The sequence below is a fragment of the Macaca nemestrina genome, chromosome 7, assembly GCF_043159975.1.
Source record: "Macaca nemestrina isolate mMacNem1 chromosome 7, mMacNem.hap1, whole genome shotgun sequence".
Lineage (NCBI taxonomy): Eukaryota > Metazoa > Chordata > Mammalia > Primates > Cercopithecidae > Macaca > Macaca nemestrina.
In genome coordinates, this window is record NC_092131.1 from 95927605 (window position 1) to 95950169 (window position 22565).

General features: G+C 36.9%; 1 long non-coding RNA gene across 4 annotated transcripts; it reads left to right on the forward strand.

Moving 5' to 3' along the window:
- The first annotated feature begins 7307 nt into the window (after window positions 1–7307).
- On the forward strand, window positions 7308–20324 carry LOC105479369 (uncharacterized). Of its 4 annotated transcripts, XR_003017529.2 has the most exons (7): window positions 7308–7447; window positions 8008–8297; window positions 9751–9824; window positions 12393–12482; window positions 12809–13172; window positions 17596–17808; window positions 18612–20324. It is a non-coding gene; the product is annotated as an uncharacterized lncRNA (long non-coding RNA). The 4 variants fall into 4 exon arrangements; XR_003017527.2 differs by lacking the exon at window positions 17596–17808 and having other exon boundaries at window positions 7314–7447; window positions 18612–20322; XR_003017528.2 differs by lacking the exon at window positions 18612–20324 and having other exon boundaries at window positions 7314–7447; window positions 17596–18184.
- Window positions 20325–22565: the final 2241 nt, after the last annotated feature.

Below are 22565 nucleotides of genomic sequence, written 5' to 3' on the forward strand. Positions count from 1 at the left end.
AACATTTTTTCCAATACATATATTTGTTGTTCCAGATGGATCTCTTTGTGAAAAATAGCCTTTAATATATTTTGGTAAACGACTTGGACAGCAAATTCTTCCTAATTCTTTTACTCTCCTCAACTCCAGAAGACTAGCTCACTGTCAAATTCTGGATCACTCTGAAAAGATCTAGGCTGGTTTTATAATATTATTTATCTTTATTGCTGAAAACACAGCAGGTGAAGAAAAATGAAGACAATTTGGTAAATAATGGATGCAGAGATGACTTATTGTTTTTCTGCAATGAGAAATAAGCAGAGTTTATTATGTGACCTTTTTTCAAGTACCTGTCAAGAACTCAGAAGTAATAAAGCCTTACTTGCAAAGAGTGACTGATTAAAAAGAGATATACACTTAAAATGTTGCATCTTTTTATTAAGAGCTAATCTTTTATTTGTGTGTTCATAGAAATAATGATATTTATAATCCTCCCCTCAGAAAACCCGTGGCTGCCCCCCATATAATGCACACAAACTCGCCTACACTTGCTGATTACCTTTTTGGATATATTTCAGTGTAAAATGTATTAAAAATAAGATGTTTTATAACATATGCATGTGTTTTCTCCTTTATAGAAGGTCATTTTGGATTTTGATCATTCTTCCTCTTGCTTGCTTTGAAGGGAGAAAGATCTTTTGACTTGTAAGGATCTGTAGTGTGCAGCTCCAGGCTTTTATTTCTATGAATAAGTGAGATGTTACCAGCTTCTTTTCTAATACTGATTCTAGAATTTCACTTAATTACAACATTTTGAAACTATAGGTATATAACTCAACACCTTATCATGTCCATGAATGTCATACAATATCACTGTAGTGCAGCTTCAGTAGTGCAGCATTAAACAAATTGGCATATTGAAAAGATTTTGTTTCTTTTGCCTTCACGGTGTTCTAAATTTTTAAGATTATTCACAAAGAAGACAAGATGATTTTTGTTTGAAAGGCATAAACATTTAACACATGTTTCCTTTGTGAAGCCAAGTTTTTATTAAGAATTTAAACGAAAGCTCTTTTTACATGAACAGCTCTTATTTAAGAGCAGAAATGCCCTCTGAAATAAAAACAAAATTAATAAAATTAACGAAAACAGAAAAAATGTAACTCAAGTCACAATAGAAAAGTTTGCTTATTATAGCACATGGAAGGGGACTAGATAAAGAAATTTAGAACTGACTTTATAGAATACACTATCTAAAGAGTGTCTTTTCTGGTCTGTACTCTGCCCTGTAATTTGCAAGATGTTGAATTATCATCCTACACAAGAAAGAATGTATTTGGGTTCAGTGAATCAAATGATTGCTTGGCCAAACACACACGCACACTCACACACACACACTCTCTCTCTTTCACAAGGAACACACTTAAGTAATAGTATATTTTTTAGTTTCTGAAAACATCAGAAAGGAAAGAAAGATTTCCTTTGAATTTCACAAGCAATAGCGTTATAAACTTTTAATTTTACCAGCAAAGCTCACAAGATTAAAAAAAAATTAGGAAAATATGAGAAATACTTTAATAAAATATATCCTACCCCAGGTGTAGTTCTGTTTTGCTTTCATATTTTGATGCAATTGTTTGTCTTTAGATTTTGAAAAGTTTTCTTAGAAATTGCATTTTTTAAAATTTGTTTAATACTAGGGATATAGCTCTGAGTGAACAGAAAAAAAAAAAGAAAAAAGAAAAAAAATCCAATTAATGAAACCATCTAGGTATAAGCTGTTAAATTATTTTTTTAAACAATGTATTTTCCATAGGTCTTTTTCCTCCTTAAAATTAGCAGGATTTGAAAACCTTACTCAGTTTCTTTAATAAGAGATAAATTGCCTTATATTCACTCAGAAGAAAGCTTACCTTGCACCTTATTCATAAACTGACTTGCAATGTGAAAGAAATAATTCTGCTCGGACATCCTGGCAGCAACTAAAAAACAAAACAAAATCTTCTTGTGTGCTCATGTATATTCCCCATTTTATACACAGTGCTCAGTTGTTTTTTATTGCTTCCAGAGGAAACAAGCAAAACATGTGTGTGTTTGCGCACGCACACACACACACGTGAGAGAGAGAAACAGAAAATGTGTATAAATGTGCATATGCATGTCTTGTGTTCATACGGCATACTGGTAACTTACTTGGTTAGTCTGATGACTGACATGGTAGGAAAGTCATCTCGAACATAACCAGAGAACAAAGGAATTTACCCAAGCAAGCCGATGATCAGGGACACAAAGGCTTATCTCTTCTCCGGAAGTCTAATCACAGAGTAGATGGCTTTGTGATATATTTTAGACTTGATATTTTAGGATATTAGAGGTTCAAAGATTGAAAAAAAAAATGTTGAGTTTGCTGTTTTAAGTCTCCTACAGCAAAACAACAATGGAGTCTATCAACAGCATTCCTCTTGAGCACTTTCCCTGGCACTGTTAGAGTAAGGCAAAATCAGGATTAACTAAAAATTTGTTGTCAATACATACTGTTCTTTTCTCTATTTCCTTCACCCATTTGTTTCTCTACAGCAGTCTTGAGATACACATACATACACACAAACACATTCTGACACCATAGAAATACGGGTAATTCATAGCCGTACAAGTTGTTTCTAAGTCTTTGCTTAATTCGCCCTTTAAAATTAAACTATGATGGGTGAAATAGATGCACAATTGCATTTATATCATTACTCATCTGTGCATTCAGCCCACAATAAGAACTGATTTTTAAAATAAAGAAGTTATAATTTAGAAACTTGCAAGTTTGATGTTAGAGCAAACGAAATGTGTCCTGTGCCTTTAATATGTAAATCTATTGAAATCCAGTCCTTGACATTGTGAGGGTCTCCATGCTTATTCCTTTATGACATTTCCAGACTGAAGGTGCAGGAGGGGGCTCACATTAATTTGCTTTATGTTTGACTAGAGAGGCTTCCCATAACTATTAGAGCTCACTTTGGGCCCACTTCATTTTAGAGTTGTTGTCAGTCATTTGAGAGTGATATGCCCTGTGGCTGGGAAGAATAAACACATCATATATTAGGTAAAGCTTTGATGTATGGGGGTTGCTGAATGCCAACACCTCTTTCTGAGGACCGGAAAAATCAGAATGTGGGAATGAGATTAGGATAGGAAGGAATATGACAGACAGGGGCCCCGCCAGCCTTCCTGGAACTTTCCAGCTCCGAATAAACTGAATGGGCAAAACCAGTATTTGTTTTGTTTTTGCTTTGCTGTGTTTTATGGTGGTTGTTCTGAAGAGCAGAATGAGATTCCAGCACATAGTGTTTGTTTCCCTTTCCATTATCAAACTTTGAAATTAAACAAAACATTTAAGAGCTGATATTATACATTGATCCAGAACATTTCAATCTCAACCACTGGTAACAACTGGCCAGAAATTGACTAAAGGTCGGCGTATAAATCCCCATATTTTGTCTTCTTATACTCCCAAGTGCCCCATATTTACACATGTTAAAAAGTAGACTTTTAAAATTCAATACAAATTTGGTTTTAGAGCATGGGAAAATAATGGTCTGTCCCAGAAACTACAAATATTTTTTTCACTTCTTTGGGTTACAGAACAAATTTATGACTGACTAGTATATTTTCAAGTTGGGAAGTCAGTGAATTATAGCATTATTTAGTGAAAAGCTTCAAATTTCCAAAAAGGAAAGTTTTACCCAGAGGAATGTGTTTTATTTTTGCACGTGCTCAGCGTCAATTTGCTCTACCTTATCTGCACTTCATCTTGAAGCAACTGTGTGTTAGCCTGATTTGAACACAGGCATTTCCACTCATGATGCAACTGGTTTTCATGCTAGGCTACATGGTTCTTACTGAGAACTAATTATTTCCTATAGTTTTAATACTGTTCAGAGTCTTGAGAATCTCACTGAATGATGATGGGCATATATTACTACCTCACAGATTATATTAAACAGGCATATCTCACATTCTAATTGTATTGCCACTCTTTAGTCCTTGCACTGCGTCCTGCACATTCAGGAATGGTCTCCTCTCCTATTCTGTCATCTTGGTTAAAGAAAAAAACACGTTGCCCTCTTTCTTATCCAGTGAATAAACCAAGAAAGTTCCATTTGTTAAAAAGGAAGAATCTGATTTAGAAAAATTACATATCAAAGTTAAAATATCAGATTTCTCTCCCCAAGGCCACACATTTGAGCCTTTGGAAGCAAATTGGCAACCCCAGGGGTCCATCCCTCTTCTCTGTTGTTTGTCTTAAACAATCCAACAGCATGAGGACAACAGGGCAAGTTAAATGTAATGAAAGTGGCTTTACTATATGTATGTATATAAGAAAAGAAATATACATGTATGTATTTCAAGCAAGGGGATACATATTTCTACTCATTTTAAATAACCCCAAAATAACAGTGAGCCACAATGATGAATGTATTTTAGCAGTTACGATAAAGAGTAAAACAGTTTCTGTCCTAGAAAAAAGAAAAAAAAAATGATAGTAGAGAACCCATATTTGCATTTAATTTCTAATTTTCTTGCAAGTGGACCAAGACTAATGGTTTCTTATCAGAAGCCTAGAATCTTGACGCATCATGATTAATAAACAAATAAATATTACTCTTAATTTCCTTCTATGGGTCTCTCCAAGTTGGTTAGTTGGGGTTATCTTGAAATATCTGAAAGGGATAAGATTAAACGATATACCTCGAAATATATAATATGTATGTACTTATTTTTATAGCATTTATAACAATGGTCAACATTTACCTATTGTTTAGGTTATACAATATGCACTTACGTATTGATAGCATTTATAACAGTGGTTAACGTTTACCTATTGTTTAGATTATGCCAGTCATGCTGCTCTGCTAAGGACTTTTGCTGCATTTCATAGCCTTAACAACCTAGATGTAGTCACTTTTGGCAATATCCAGGTAGTCATTTAGTTTTGGAAAATTAGAAAAATAAAATAAAGACGTCCATGAATTGCTCTCCATACTGACATATTCTTATCAACATTGCCAATAAGGTTTTATCAGCCTCAGGCATGAGGCAAATCTATCTTATTAGTGTGAAAACTAATGAAAGATCATCCTGACAATGATAATTAATTGCAGTTGTTGACAAGGACTCAGTTCCTTTACACTCCTTTGCTGTTGCTCTTTCTCGGTCTTTCAGCTCTCTTCTCTCAATTAGACATATGAAAAGTGCGGCCCTCCCCTTGGAGAAAGAAGCTTTTAGATTAATCATATTATCTTAAGGTTCCAAATCTCCATGCCTGCGTGACCTTTCTTCCGTTGGAATCCATTATCTTAAACTATCACAATAATCCTGGCTTTAGGGAGGGAGAGAGGGAAAAGGAATCAAACCTAATAGATGGCAAATAAGATTAATCTATGATCTAAGTGCCGATTACACTTGGCCCTGCCCTTGAACACCCAGGTGTAACCTTGAAATTCACATCCGCTAAGACACAGCAATTGGATTGAGTGTCCCTCAAGGCCTTAAGGGCAGCTGGCCAAACTTTACCCATTACTCCCCAGCGAGATCGTGGGCTGTCTCAACCTCCAACTCTTTTTACTTGTGGAATTTGGCAGCTGTGCTTTTTCATGTTTGTTTTGGGATAGTTCACATTTTTTAGATAAAATACTTATTTTGGGTCCTTGATTTTTGTTTGTCAGAAGCACCAGGCCATGGAGGGAATGAACTTTTACCTGGACCTCACAAGAGGAAAACAAATGATCCAGCTCCTCAGAATCTGATAGCTCCACCAAAATAAATTCAGTCTTTGCTTCTTTCAAAACACTGACATACTGATCCTTAAAGCTACATATGTTTAAGAACAACCAAGGGGAGAAAAAAAAATTCCCCCTTGTAACATTTGTCTTCTGAACTTTGAGCTGATTATTTTTCTTCCACATGGCCCGAGGTCTTAGAAAGGACACCCTTTTGGTAAGATGGAACATGACATCGGGAAGTCCCAGCTACCGGTGACATAGACAGGAAAAAGGATTATATAGAGAAAACAGTTTCAGCCAAAGAGAAGTATCACTGGGTCAGATAGAGAGAAGGGAAGTAAAATAAAAATGCATTCTCATTAACAGTTGGCCCTGTCTGCAGAAATTCAAAGTTAACCAGAAAGAATGTTCTCTCATTATGCTTCTGTGTTGTTCAGATCTCTAAATGTATTGTAACCCTGGAAGATAGAATAAAATTAAGTCCCAAATAAGAGTAAGAAGGAAAGTTAGGTCTAAACAAGGAAGAAAATAAGCAGACTTTAAAACTATTAGAGGTAAAACTTGGTGGGTAGAAAATATGACCATGTATCCCCAAAAAGATAGCTAAATAAAAAATGCCAGGGATACCATTTAGGGAACTCACACTCAAGCCATTCTTATCAGTGTTACACGTATCTTGGGAGTCTCTCTCTGGCATATTCCCAGGCACAAGTTCTATCTAAAAACAGAATGACTCTTGCGGTGTTCACTTTGTGAAGGTTTTCTCAACTGTCGTCTTAACAAAAATTAACACATAGTTAATTTAATTTTAGTTCATACTGAGATTTGTAGGACAATGACCTCAGACCCACAGTTCCTGAGCAATTATTCTATAATTTTTCTTGTTACTTTATAATTTAATTCCTAAAGTATTATAAATAAATTCAATCTTATAGTAATCTCTATTTCCTTTTTTTCTCTTCTAAAAGTAAATCATTTGTTTTTTTGTCTTAATAAGTGTAATGAAGTAGGTATAGAAACACCATTTTTCAGAGACCACCCTTTGGAAACAATTTGGAAGCTCATTTGTCAAGAAGAAATGGCTGGTTACAAGTTCCTGGGTGAAACAAACTGCATGATCTAGAACTTGTCGCTTAACATGTCCGAGTTTTGATTTGCACAAATGTAAAAAGGAATATGGAAATAAGTCTATGTCAATCCACGGTTGAAGATTCAATCATTATATGTATAAAAGTGTCTGACAATAGCTGGCTGATTGGGTTGAATCCTAGCTCTGTTGCTTTTAACTGTGTGACCTTGGTTAAATTGCTCAACCACGTTGTATTTTAATTTCCTTATTTGAGAGTAGGAATTAACAGTATTTACCTTATAGTGTTTTGTTGGGGCTAATATGAGTTAAAAGAGATAAATTGCTTAGAAGATATTTAAGAAGTACTGTGCAACTGTTTGCCATTATTGTTATCCTTGTTGTCATTATTAGAGTCTCAGTAAAAGATACTCTTTTTTTTTTTTTTTTTTTTTTTTTTTTTTTTTTTTTTTTTTTTTTTTTGCGGCGAACTCAAGAACACTGGAAAACAACAATACCTCTGGTTTCTTAGATTTTTGCAAGGATCACAGCTGAAAAAACATCAAAGAAATGAAGGATTCTGGAAGCTCTGGTAAAAACACAAAGGATTCTTCGAGGCTTCTTTTCTCTTGTGAGTTCGGACAGTGCCATTTTGACTGAGTGTGGGAGCCCTTGTCAGCTGTCCTGGGAGGGTTAACTCACACCTAGGCGGGAACCTAATGCCATTAAGTCAGGGAGAGTAATGAAATTTCATTTAATTTGTCAGGAAGAAAGTGCTAATGTTAAAAGGCATTTAATAAAAAAGGGAGAGATTCTTTGAAAGGGAGTCCTTAAGTAATTACTTCAAGTGTCTTATGCCTACTCACCAGAATATTTACATTAGTGTCTTACGGTGCCAGTGTGTAATTAAATTAGTGCAGCATTTACAGTCCCTGTTTTTTTTTTTTTTTTTTTCTTTTAAGGAAATGTGCTTTTATTAATATTCCTCCTTTTAAAAAGAGAGAAAAAATAACGATGTAATCAAATTAAATGTTAGCGTACTTTTGTTTTTGAAAATTTCTTACTAAGAGAAATGCTGAGTTAAAGTTGCAGGTGTGTGCAAGTGTTGGGAAGAAGCGCTGATTCTAGGGCAGAGTGGCTGTGCTCCTTCCTCATCTCCACTCACAGAAATGCCATCTTTTATCTACTCAGACCTGACATGGAGATTCAGGTCAGCAGCCAGAGACTGTCAGCGTATTGCAGTGGATACCCCTGCCTAGTCCGGATTCTCTCTGCAACTTGTCTGCGAGGCAAGGAGGGATACAGATGTGCGAGTGAGGGGAAGTCCGCAGGAAGCCGGGTGAGGCAGGCTCATCCCTCATCACTCCGTGCGCACAGAGCAGCTCAGGCTCTCACCGGCAATAGCAAGAGGAGTTAACTAACGTGCTGGGAGTGGGGGACGGCCCATGGGACCACGACTGAATGCATTTGTACCTCTACAGGCAAGTCACATTGAGGAAAATGATTCTTAAACATTTCTTTGGAAGTAACTGCTGCTGTTTTCCAGATTAATTTATGAACATCCTAATGAATGAGTCTGTGCACTGATATCATACAAATGTTTTCCTTTTATCAGGTCTGTCTTCCAAGGGGTGTGGACAAGAGCATAGGCTGCTGATTGGAGACAAAATAAATAAGATATAGAAAAGAAAGTATAGATTTATCTCATACAAGGGATTTGAATATTAAGAGAGGTCAGGTTATCCGAAAAGTGTGTAAACTATAAAGTGTTAGTAATTCTAGCTACTATTACAACTGTAGCTGGAGAGATCTTACTAAATTTCAAATCTGATTGTATCACTATCCTTATTATCATTCAATGGTTTTCCATAGCCTCAGTGAAAGCCTGAACTTTGCAGTAAACCATGCATCACCTCTGCTAATTTCCAGAAGTCGCATCCTTCAGGAATCTGCTATTTTTCAAATTATCAGGTCTTCAGAATATAAGAATTCTCTTATCTCTTTGCACATGATTTTCCCTCTGTCTAGAGCTGAGCTGCCCAGTGCTTTAGCCACTAAGTTCTTGTGGCTATTTAAATTTAAATTTGAAAAAAAAAATAAAATGAATGAACATCATTTAGTTCCTCTCATGCATTAGGTACGTTTCAAGCCATCCATAGCTGTATGTGGCTGTAGCCACCATATTGGAAAGTGCAGCTATAGGCCATTCCTTTATTGCAGGGGTTTCGTTAAACACCTCAGGCTTATAGCCACCTTTTCTACCTTCTGACTTCATCTTTAATTTTTCAGCTTAGCTATCACTTCCACAAGGAAATCTTTTCTACCTCCATCTCATGCCTTCAATAAGAGTTAGGATGTCCTTTTTTAATATCCCACCCTATAAAAGTTGCCTATATGTTTATCTGAATTTTCTGATCTAAGATGAGGCCGATTTTCTGATCAGCTCATGAGGTCAGAGTCTTGTCTTCTGAATTGATCAGCATTATATTGTGCACTTGGAAAGCAAATAATAGTGAAACCATAATGGAGTGTTTATTAGGCACTATTCTAAGCACTTAATATGTATGATCTTACTGAATACATAAGTAAGTACTATTTATCTCCTTTAGTACATAACTGGCACTATTGTTATTCCAATATTGCAAACAAGGAATCTGAGGCACAGAGAGTTTAAACCACTTACAGACACGCAGAGGGAGATGGGAGGGTGGGGCTAGGCAGCTGAGGTCAACTTAGGCTATGAACCTCCATGTCCTTGGCATTCAAACAATTTTTGTTGAACAAATGTAGGAGTATCTATGAATAGGCAATAAAGTAGACAGTAGTCACTCTTTTCTAACATCACTGTTTTATTAATTGTACTGATTTTCCCACCAGCCTGACTGTATAAAGTATCATTTTCTTTTAATAAGTGTTTTATGCTTTCTCTTTCAGTCCTCAACTGTAGGGTGAATAACGAAGGTGTATTATACTCCCTCTACAAGTAAGAATCCTGATGTCTAGAGATGGTAAGCAAGATAAAAGGCTAGTGGGCTGATACCATAAAGTCAAAGTAAGACATAGCCTTGGCAACTATTCAAGTGACATGATGCATATGGGCAATGAATCCAAGTCATCAACTTTGATTTTCTTTGGCATTAATGTCTTAGTTTTCTCACTGCTCAAGTCATATTAATTAGTAATATCATTTCTTTCTCATAACTGCATGTGTTGCTAATGTTATTTGTTAGAATGAAATAACTAGACACTGTTTTCAACAAATTAACATGTCTATAAATAGGTCCCCAATCAGACATTAAGCCTCATGACTATTGTATCAGTACAGCTATTAGTAAATCAATAGTGTGGTTTTGCCCATAGACTATTTTTAGTATTTCAGATTGAATGTTGATCCCACAAAGAAAGAGACTTCGTTAAGGCAAATTTATTTAATACAAAAGTTTGGTTTAAGTGAGATTCTCATTACAGCGGAAGCTTAAGACTGTATCTTTCTGCAGGGTCTAAATACATTAGTAAATATGAAAATGGAGGGTTAACTGAATCTCTGTGGGACTATATTCCATCTTCTTGGAAAATCAAAGCATCAACATGGATGAGTTGGTGTTCTGGATTTGGTATACTCAAAGTAATAGCTGCCTGATGCTTTGAGGACTTACTATTGAGCAAGTGATAGTCTATGACCTTCACCTATATTGACCCCTGTATTCTTGGCAAGAAATCTATAAGGTTATCGTCTTTTTTATGCAGATGAGAAAGCTGAGGCCCAGCGCTGTAATAACTTCACCAAATCATAGTGCCAGGGAGTGACACACTGTGATTTGACCTTGTGTAATCTAGTTTCAGAGCCCATTTTCTTAACCACTATTCTTTATTGCCTCCTGATCAACAGGTCCAAACACACATGCATACATATATACAGGGCTTTAGAATCGTTTTTCTTAAAAAGTGAGAATTATAAAGAACTTTTTGTGTTTTATTGGAGGGTGCCCTCTAAAAGGAAAATGCCATTTGGATTGTCAACATAGATTTAAAAAGAGAAAAACTGCTAAATAGAAAACTACAAGAAGGGATTTCTGGTATAATTGAGCTCTTCAATTTGATTGAGCAATTTAGCTAGTTAGATAAGACTATCAGTTAGATAAAGAAGACTATCAAGGAACAAATAGTTTATAATCTATTGTTTACTTTTATTTTCTTACTTTTCAGTATAATATCACTTTTGTCCAATGGTAGCAAAAAGTTTCAGTTGGTTTTTAGATAATTTTTCTAAGTTAGTGACACTTAATAGTGCACATTGGCCGGGCACGGTGGCTCACGCCTATAATCCCAGCACTTTGGGAGGCTGAGGTGGGCGGATCAAAAGGTCAGGAGACTGAGACTATCCTGGCTAACACAGTGAAACCCCATCTCTACTAAAAACACAAAAAATTAGCTGGGCGTGGTGGCTGTAGTCCCAGCTATTTGGGAGGCAGAGGCAGGAGAATCGCTTGAACCCGGGAGGCAGAGGTTGCAGTGAGCTGAGATCGTGCCACTGTACTCCAGCCTGGGTGACTGAGTGAGACTCTGTCTCAAAAAAAAAAAAAAAAAAAGAAAGAAAAGAAAAAAATGCATATTCATCTTTAAATAACCTTGTCTGGCTACCATCTAATATTGGTCCATATAAAGTTAAATATATCTTCTCTTTTCCAAAACCCAAAGGAGAGAAAAAGTAAAAATAAGGTAGCTTAAAAATACATTCACAGTTCTTTATTAGCAAGCACTTCAGTCAAACCCCAGGTGTAATTTTTCTCCTAATCACAAAGTGTCACTAATGACATTTTACAAATATATTGACTGTATTTTCCTGAGAGCGGCTTATAAAGTGGATACCATGGTTCATTCTGGTGTTTGGCCACCTTCCTTACTTAGCAGGATTGACTGGAGATCCGATCTGCCCAAGTCTGCTGTAATCTGTCCTTTAGAAGAGAGGGAATCAGAAAACCCGGATGCTACCAAAAATGTCAATTCCAGTGAAAAGAAAACACGTCCTGGCTTTTGAAGGCCCTGAAGTAGTTGAAAAAAGATGATGAGTGTTTTTGACTCTAAAGCTCATTCTAAGGCGGGAAAGAAAAAAAAAACAGCAGATCACTTTGCTTTTCCAAAGAATTTTTTTGAGAAATGTGGCATTCCACAGAAGAACACAAAACAGCTAAAGCTTTTAGATGGAATTAAAACAATTGCTGACATTATTTAGAGCTAAACTACAGGCAAGAAAAACATTGAATGACCCAAAATCATGTATGTGGCATTAAAAAATATATACATTGAAATGGGGAAAACAGATTCAGAAGAAATGATTTGTAAGGATGTGGTTAAAACTATTTATATACTGGGTTCTATTTGTTTTACAGCTAGTGGTGCACGGACAGCATGAAAGGTTATCTTTGACAAGGTTTTAGCTATTATTTTCTTCCAGTGAAATGGTATTTCTTGAGAAAAAAAGGTCTTTGGAACAAAATAACAATAAATCCTGATTTAGATACATAAACCTGCCATTGATATCACATAATATCAGTGTTCTTTCTCACTCGATACAGGCGTTTTAAAGATAAATGGTAAAACTGAACTGGAAATCCATCTGGCCGGCTGCCTGCTCTAATGAATAACCCCACTTTGGCTCGTGCAATGTAAGCAGAAAGTTCTCTCCCGGCCTCTTTCGTCTGTCATGAATCTACAAGACAGCCGACATAATATCTGGGCGACAACGGTGCGCTAACAGTGCAGTGACTTCCATTTTCTTTGCTTTCTATTGATTTTCACTTAATAACTGGCGAAATACTAAACGTCCGCCCTGAGTACCTAATAAATCCTGCCTGAGCTTTTTATTGAGGAGAATTTAATAAAAACAACCATTGCGGCTGAGGGATTTTTCTTCTGGACAGAACATAGGGGTAGGGGACAGCGAGGTTGGGGCAAGAGGAAGCCATTTGATTTTTTTTGTTTTTTCAAACAGGACTTCTTCCCTTTGGAAAGCAGTGTGGTGGCAGTGTCAAGAATGCCTGTGTGTTTGCAGCAGGTTCCTTCCAAAAGCAGCTGGAAGTGCCACCTCCAGGCCATCTGGCCAGTGTGAGGAAAAGAGGCTGCAAGGGCTTGGCAAGAAACAACTTTCTGCTCCTCTGGTATCCCCTGATAACTGATTTCAAGTTATGACCAAGGACTTCCTTATCGCTATCAGTGGTTGTCAAAAATTTATAAGCATATTCATTTCCCTATTCAACTTAATTGGTATTTTGGATTTGACACTAGAAAAGCAAATTTGACTTGCCTGTTGGAGTCCAAGGGTATCTCCAACAGAATTCTAGACAATGAAAGAAAGGGTAAGTGTCTGAGGGGAGGGGGTACTTACAAGTTATTCCATTTAATGCTAATTTGAGCCTTCCAAATTCATTTTGGGGCAATCAAAGAGCAAAAGGTCTATGCATGGTTTTTTAAAACACAAAGAAAATTGGGAAGCCCATGCATAAACTTCTAGAACAATTTCTGTTGTTGATGCTTTAAAAAAAATCTTTTTCTTTTCTGTGATGTGATCTTTTAAACTCATAGCACAACTTATGGCTCCCTCTACTTCCTGTATTTTAATTGATCTTGAGGTTATTTTCAAGTCACTGGACTTAATGAACAAATATTTTAGAATTTCTTCCTTTACATACACTCATTCCTGTCTCAATAAAGTGTCTAATCAAGAATTCATATGTGTAGAAAATAAAAAATAGAAGTACATACCCTTAAAGTGAAGTTAGTTGTTTCTGTGATTTTATAAAATCCATGGACCTCAAGATTGAGTATCATTGTTATAAAAAACACAGTCACTCAAGCCATGCATGACACAATTACTCATTAACTGGGCAGCTTTTCCTACAGAACATGGGAATATGGGGACAGAGGGGTCATGTGATAATGATGCAGGCTTCATGTCATAGACCAGTATTGAAATCCTAGCTTTTCCTTCTCTGAAGTTGGGTTACTTTGTCCATGAAATGGGGATATTCTTGCCAAACTGGCATGATTGACATCATCTCACCAAAATCTCAACAAGCATATGGGTATCCAACAGATGTTGTTGATTTATTTTCACTGGAGTACTTTGATAATGAGAAGTAGTTAATCAACCAGGTTAGGGTTTGAAATTGACCAAATCTCAGAAATCACCCTGATGCGACTTAACTCTTCTCTGCCTCAGTTCCCTTATCTCTAAAATGGAGCTAATATCAAAGTTTTTGAAACCCTGAAAAGAATTAATGCACATTAAGTCCTTAAGAGAGTTCCTGATGTAAATTGTGGACCTGGGGTGACAAAGGTGTGTCAATGTAGGCTTATAAATTGTAACAAGGGGGAGGGGGCTGGGTGGAACAGGGGAGGTGGGGCAGCAGTCAGGGGGCAGGGGCTGTATGAGAAATCTCTGTACCTTCTACTCAATTTTGTTGTGAACCTAAAACTGTTCTAAAAAAATTAAGTCTATTTTGAAAAGTTTCCCTGCACGTAGAAATACTCCAAAAATGTTGGCTCTTATGATTTACAAATAGTGCTCAAAAATAACTGAAAGCAATTTGTGAATCTTTACAAAGAAGAACTTGACCGTTATGTCATTCTGATGATGGGGCTTTCATTTAATTTAGATAGCAATGCCTTTTTGTTAACTTCGATTTTTCTTTTTGAGTATTATATCGTTTCTGTGCCTAATTCTTGCTGAAAGGGGAAATGGAAGTAAAAACCTTTAATATTTTCCTTTTTTCGATTATTTGATTTCTTCTCCTTTTCAGAGCAGTCTCTTTTACATTCTTGTGAAACCTCATCTGTTCTTCCCTGGGCAAAACGTATTGTTTTCATTGTGTTAGATAGGCTAACACTGGAGAAAATTCAGCAGATCACAGTGCACATCCCCAAGTTGCAATGTGGGGATGGACAGTTCAGACGTGGAACTCTCAGGTATTTGCCGGACTGGTCCGTGTAAGACCTCTCATCGGTTCGCATAAAGGTGTATTGCTATTCAGATAATGTCTTCCCCTGCTCAACAAAAGGTTGTTGTACTGAGCTGTGATTGTGACAAATGATTTACTATTAGGAACATTCTGTAATTATTGTTCGGTGGGACCGCAGACCGATACATCATTAACATGATAGACGGCCTTTTATATCAGCAAAAATAACTAAATTAATAAAAATGGCTTCATTCCAATCCCTGTCAGAAAGCCAATACTCAGAACAATCAAGTAGCAGTGATACCTGAGAAAGCCATAGTTTATATCCCCCAACAAATCAGGTTTTATGCATAAGCAATAAAATATTTGTATATATAATCTCTGTAATATGGATCTGTATATTATAAGAGATTTTATGGAGATCAGCTCTAAACAAAAATATAGGATATATAAATATTTTCTTCCAAATGATTTAAATTTATGTTTTTATGCAATTGGATTGCAGTTTTAGAATATTAGAATTTGCCTTTGACATCTTTTCTTTCACGATGTCTTAAGCATGGAGAAACATTTTAATGTAGAGTCTACAGACTAAAGTTTCTTTTTGCCTTTCTCTTGTTTTCTTCTCTTTTTCCTTTCTCCCTTCTTTCCATCCTTTCTTTCCTTCTTTCTTCTTTCTTTCAATCCTTTCCTCCTTTCTTTCTTTTCATCAATAAACCCCTAATTTATGCTTTAAATCCTTAGCCTCACATTTCTGACATTTCTACCCAGAATGAGAGGAAAGAAAGATCTATTCTGAGTACTCCGTTGAAACAGACTTATAGAAACGAAGTGCAGGCTACAGGCATTCATACAAAACCTTTGAGGTCCTCCTAAGTAGAAATCACAATTACATTTCTAGGTTTTTTTGCACTTTAGTACTGAAAATAAATTTCAATTAAAAAATGGACCATTATAATAATGGAGACCTGCATGGAAATCTAAGACTAGGAGCTCTCAAGAAATCAGAGAAGGGATAAAACAGAACACAACTCTTTTCTATTATTTTCTTCCTTCCTTACTTTCTCTCTTTCAGTATATTTTTGTCTGCAATCTCATATCCAAAACTCTTGGGATGAGATGTGTCCTGTAATTCAGAACTGTTAGGATTTTGGAAGATATCTTGGCCACAAAGCCCAATACTATCTGCCATCACCAGGGGGTCTAGGGTGGCATCCATTAATATGTATGCAATGGCACATATGAATACACACTAACTGGGATAAATAAAGACTGCATCGTCCACATAGGTGTGGGTCACATTTTGCTACAAATGAAATCAATTTAGGTCAAAAATAAATGTTGTGTAGAGACTTTTAGATTAAAGAATTGCTACTGAACTGTTCAAACCAACTCTAAGAATCCTGTTAATTTAAATATAATCTAAATTCACCTTGAATCCATTCATTTTGAACATTTTTTTAAAGACTTTAATTTTTTAGAGCAGTTTTAGTCTTACGGTAAAATTGAGAGGAAGGAACAGAGATTTCTCATATACTTTTAAATTTTTATTTTGAGACAGGGTCTTGCTCTGTCACCCAGTCTGGAGTGCACTGGCACAATCTCAGCTTACTCTAACCTCCACGTTCCAGGTTCAAGTAATTCTCCTGCCTCAGCCGCCTGAGTAGCTGGGATTACAGGTGTGAACCACCACACCCAGCTGATTTTTGTAGTTTTAGTAGAGACAAGGTTTCACCACATTGGCCAGGCTGGTCTCGAACTCCTGACCTCAGGTAATCCATCCATCTCGGCCTCCCAAAGTGCTGGGATTACAGGCATGAGCCACCACGCTGGGCCTCATATACCCTCACATTCTTACATGTAGTGCCGTCCTCCCAATTCCACCAGACAGGTGCCTTTGTTACAACTGATGAACCTACAGTGACACATCATCACCACCCGAAGTTCACAGTTTACGTTAGTGTTCATTCTTGGTGTACTTTCTGTGGATATTCCATTTCATTATACATTTGTCCTTTTGCACATTCTGACAGGGTTGTTCCACTTTTTTTTTTTTTTTAAATAGGAGACAGGTGTCTTGCCATGTTGCTCAAGCTAGTCTGGAACCCCTGGGCTCAAGCCATCCTCCTGCCTCAGCCTCCCAAAGTGAGGGTATTACAGGTGTGAGCCACCATACCTGGCTTTTTCCACTCTTTGCAGGACCTTGAAAATAATAGAAATCACCACTTAATGGATACTCAATAAATACACTTTATTGGTTGAGTAACTGGTATTGTAACATCGTAGCCTTTTAGAAATGTGCTCCTGTGACTTCATACTTCTATAGAAGTTGGAAGGATCTAAATGCTTCAACCTCTGATAAACTTTATTCACTGATAAATTTATTCTCAGAAATGTTCATACTTTGTGGAAAAGGTATAAAAATAGTCTATAATTGTCTACATAGTAGATATTTTATTAAGCGAAGACATTATTTTCAAAGCCAGATTTCTATCTAAAATGATTTTGAAAAATGTTATCGTAGCTCAGTTCTTCCAATGCCATTGGCATAAATGAAATCAGTGTCAGTGGCTAGCTATAAACGGAAGAGTTGTACAGAATTGTAGCTCAAAGATGCTGAGATGATATGAAAAGTCATTTTAATTCTGAAACTAAAGAAAGGAAGAGTATTGTGCAAGGTGAGGGGAGGCATGCAGGTAAGGGATTCGGTGCAACCTTTCCTGGGTAGTCAGTGAGAGAATCATGCAATTGTTTTTATGGCTAAAGCTTGATTGAGACCTATTTTAAAACTCGTCTTTTCTGCTTTGGCCTTCTCTTAAAGGAAGACAAATGCCCTTGAAAAGGAGTCTTAAAAGTATGATTCACGGACTTGGGAAGAATTACAGGATGCAGACAGCCTAGAGTGGTGCCTCCTCCCCCCAAAGGAGTTCACATTTCCTTCCTCTTAATCTGAGTGAACCATTAAAAAGTTAGTCAGTTCCCTGGAGACTCTTCCCAAGGAATCTCCTAAAAGGAAATACCCTGCACTGGAAAGGTAATTTACCTAGACAGGATTTAAAAAGCTAAGTTCCTGTTCAGAGATAACCAGTGACTTTATATGGGCTGGTGTATTGCTCCTTTTAAGGATTCTCCCCTGAAGTTAGTTAACAAGTCAAAAAGGTAGGCAGAAGAACATCAAGAAAGAACACACTACCCTTGCACATTTTATTTATTTATTTTTATATGCAATTAAGTCCTCACACGGATAGTTTCACTACTGTTGCAATATCAAACTGTAAATATGCAATACATTGATTTTTTTTTTCCTGAAAAATAGGCTCGTATTAAAACCAGGAACATTTTGTGTTCTATTCTGAGAATGTTTTTAATTATTTTAGCTAGTGGGAAAACTCTTTTCTTCGGGATAGGGATGTGGGAGGGGAACAAAAATCTGTGCTCTGGACCTCAGGGAGTGCTGCGGTAATTCAGTTTCTGAGGTCTTCAGGAAGCCGGGCTTAGGAGTTGATTCCCTTTTATGGCTAAATAACTCTTATGAATTTGTCTTTTCAAAGTCCACTGGAAACTGGAAAGAGGAGCATGATTACAGAAAGCTGCAGCTGTGAATATTTGCAAAGCAGCTTGGTTTCCCATCTCTGTCAATTCCCTCTCCCCTGCCCCCCACCTCTAGCAACTAACATGTTAGCATCTTTTGCAGTAATACGATAGAACTGTCAAGAATGAATGAGGACTTTAGGCCGTATTAATTCCCATCAACAAACTAATGTCTAATGTTTTGTAGGCTACAGATAAGAAGTTGACCACTGCATTATATTTATCAATAATTTTTGCATTTTCTAGGGTTAGGTTCATGGAAGGAATTTTTTTTCCTGATGGTCGTGAGAACGCTGTCAAGATTTTGTTGCTCAAATATGATCAGAACATGCATTTGTCGTTTGCACACTTTTTCTTGGAAGGAAATGGAGAGGAACTGTAAAGATGGAGAAACGCAGAAAAATCCAAACGCTGGAGTTGGAGTTGGCTTATATAGGGAAGCCTCTGCATATTGAAACAAATCAGGGAGACTGGGTCAGGCCAGGCAAGAGAGGACAGCACATTCTCATCTTTTACTCCTTCTGAAATTGGAAGTACAGGATTCTGAAATGCTGGTAGATTAAACGAGAACAACAAGCATCTTATTGCCTCAAGGAACTTAATGTTTTGCAGCCACAGGGCAGGATTCCGATATCATACTTTATTATCACAAACTAAAGTCAAGAAAGAAAGAAGTTTTGAGAATGCCTGGATTGGTATATTTTCAATAAATAATACAACTCTTACTGTGTGAAATGAAAGGCAGATCGTGGGAAAATGTATGATTCTATTTATAGTCAAATTTAAATTATCTGATTATAGGACAAAATTAGGAGAGACTTTAAACCTGCCCTTTTAGTGCCTAATTTGCCACTAAAAATAGTAAAACTACTCACATTTGATAAGCAATCTGTCTTGTTATTTGTTGTCCTATGAACTATGAAAAAGAACTAAGAAAAATTCCCTTCTTTCTTTTTCTTTTCATAAAACTCAATCCAGGGCCTGCATATTATATTCACATTTTTCTTGTGTGCTTCGTTTTGTATGTTTTGGCCACTCTGGTGGAATTTTCTATGATAAGAGGACCACCAATCCAGTATGCGTGGTGTGGGGTTGGCCCATTGAGTGGGCCTCACTGGGCCTCTGGGGAAGAGGGCCAGGAATTCACAGGGCTTGATTACCACCAGGACTTTTTCTGCTTTTAAGTTAACTATGTTCTTCCTGGTAAATCAACGCCTCGACTTTGGAGATTTAACATCAGCTCTGTGATTGAGCAGAAACTCTGAAAAGAAGATGTCCCAGCAATGCCTACCTGAACTTTCCCCAAGCTTGTTATAAGGAAAATAAGAAGGTGTCCCGAGAAAGGGAGTCATTGGATGTGGAACCACCAGGGTGACTTAAATATTATTAAACCAGCTTCCATGGTGACGTATGTAAACAAAAGTAAAAGCGTCTTTATACATACAAGATAAACATCATTTAGCTTTTCATTGTGTGTCCCTAACACTTGCATCTGTCTGCTGTGCATATTTTCTTTTTAAAAAAGCATAAAATTAAATTTACCAGGACTCATCCAATTGTGATTTCTCTATTTACTTCCTATGATCTAACACAATCTGGTAAATATTTATGGGACACATATACCATTTAAGTGACTGGGTTATATGTTGGTGAAATGAAGATAGAGTAGTTAATACTGGAGACTGGTCAAATGGCTCTGTTAGTATTCAAATTTTCTGTTCTTAATATGGTTGTTAGTATTTTGTTTTTGACAGGTTTGGTTTTATTACTGTGACCAATTTTTTATCTCTCCTTGTATCCATGACCTATGATGTGTGATTTTCACATGTGACTTAAGGAGGTAACTATACAAACTTGTCCCTTGACTTAGGGTTACCCATATGACTTGCTGTGGCCAAAAGAATAAGGTGGAAGTGACAGCACATCCTAAGAGGCATTGCATGGTGTTGCTTTCTTTCTTATAATTGTGCTTAGCCACGAGCACATACCTGGCCAGCACCGTTTGTCCCAAGGGGAAGACGAAGAACACAGAGAACACAATCAGCTGAGCCATCCCAGCCAAGCTTAGCTGTGATCAGCTATCTCCCAACTGATCTCCAGATGCATGAGTGATCATAAGCCCTAGCTGTCTAAAGCCACTGCCTTTTGTAATGGTTATATAGCAGTTACAATAAGATGTATTCCTCCATTCATTTATTAATTTTCAAACATCAGTTGGACACTTCCTAAGCCCCAAGTTCTTTGGCAGATACCTGAGATACAAAGTGCAAATTTCCAGGGAAAACAGAAAAATGGAGCAGTAAATAAAATAGATGCGCAAAGTGCTGAGATAAAAGTGTGCCTTGGGTACTATGGTGAATCCTTAATAGGATGGTATAAGAGGCATTCTGGAAGAGGGATAATGCCACACAAAATTTTAAAGAGTGAATAGGGATTCAGAAGGCACTGACATTGGATTTTGAAGAGAAAAAGAGTAGAAGGGCATTCTAGGCAGAGAAAGCACATAGCATTTGCAAATACCCTCATGCTGAGAAGAAGCCTGGTACTTTGAGGCCGCAGTAAGGAGTCTGACACAAGGAGGAACGATGCTTTGCATTTTTTTTTTTTTTAACTCAACATGGTACTTAACATAGCCGAGTCAAGTATGGTTAAGAGATGGCTTGGCAGTACTATTGGGCACTGTCTTAAGTGGAAACTAGAGACAATGTCTAAGAAAAGTCACCTTAGAGGTACCCAGCATCCTATGTGAATTCAGACCTAACTGCTTGAGAATGTCAAACTAAGGCAGGAAGTCTTTTGATTATTTGTGGTGTTTTTCTCTTCACTTCCTGCTTTGATCCTATAGCACAGGAACTAAAGTATTCTAAGGAAAACTACTTCCTTGGTATTTTTGGCGTGCCTCTTACCAGGAAATTGGTGGAAGTGTCAGGGGTACCCTTTTCAAGAGATTTCCACTTAAACCAAGGGTGGGGGTGGGGGGGGGTGCATCAACTCCCTAACCATTTAAGGCTTTAGTCATTTGTGGTTTGCATATTTTCTCCATCATAAAACTTTGTTGAGAAACAGTTAGGAAGTCCTTAAAGGTCCTATCATCACTTTATCTTAGCTGCCAAGTTATAACTCTGCCATTTATATGAAACTATTAAGTAGAGAGATCTAAAACATAAGTATGTTCCAATTGGAAAGAGGTTCTAAGGTAGATCACCTGGCGGTTTTCCCCTCATTTACCAAGTTGGAAGAAACTGCCCTAAGCAAAAAAAAAAGATATATTGGTTCAAGGTCCCATTAATTATGGACAAAAATGGAACTATACCCCTGGTTCCCAAGCTGGGGTGCTTAGCACCACCCAGCTCATGGATTCTTGACTTTTTATGTAGCACACATTAAACCTAAACCATGGACAAAACTTAAATAGAGAAAAAAACAAAGTGTTTCAAATGTCTTAAAGCAAGAAATAACAAAAAAGAAAATGGCAATTGGAATCTTTAAGAACTGAAGGAATTTGCTTTTCAGGTATCAGGCTAGTTTTAGAATGGTAAAACAATTAGTAAGCTTGGCATGTAGGTGTATGAAGTAGGGAAAGATACGGAAGGGGAAGAAGAGGAAAGAAGACACTACATCTTTAAATTGAATTGAATGTTCTGTGACTTTAAATGAAAGCTCTTCTGTTGTTGGGCAAATAAATTTAAACCACTTAACATGGCAGAGAAGGTCAGGCAAGCTTATTATAGTGATCATAGCGTTACAGCTATTGCGATTGACCGCTGCTCTCTGGAATCACCAATAATCAGAGACCGCAAGCTGTGTTTGCAGAGAAAGGTCATCATTCATTTTTTTCAAAGCATTAATATCTTTTGTTTGTTTGGCTCAACATGAAACAGGAATCGATAGAGGTAATTCACAGAGCAATTAGCCCCTCATCTGTCAAACGGCATCTGGGTGTATTTAACAAAAAGACCTTTGGAAAGGTTTAAAAAGGAAGAAAGTGCCTGTATGATCAACAATTTATATTTTCTACATGACATGTTGTGTATGTATCTGTAAAAAGGGGGGCCTTGGGAGTAAGAAAATATACATAAAGCATGCTATAAATCTACACTTCAGTGTTATGATGTTGCAGTGTAGAGACAGACCCTAAAAAGCTCAGATTACATCCTCATCCCGTTCCCAGGAAGACAGCAAGCAAGTGGCATTTGGGGT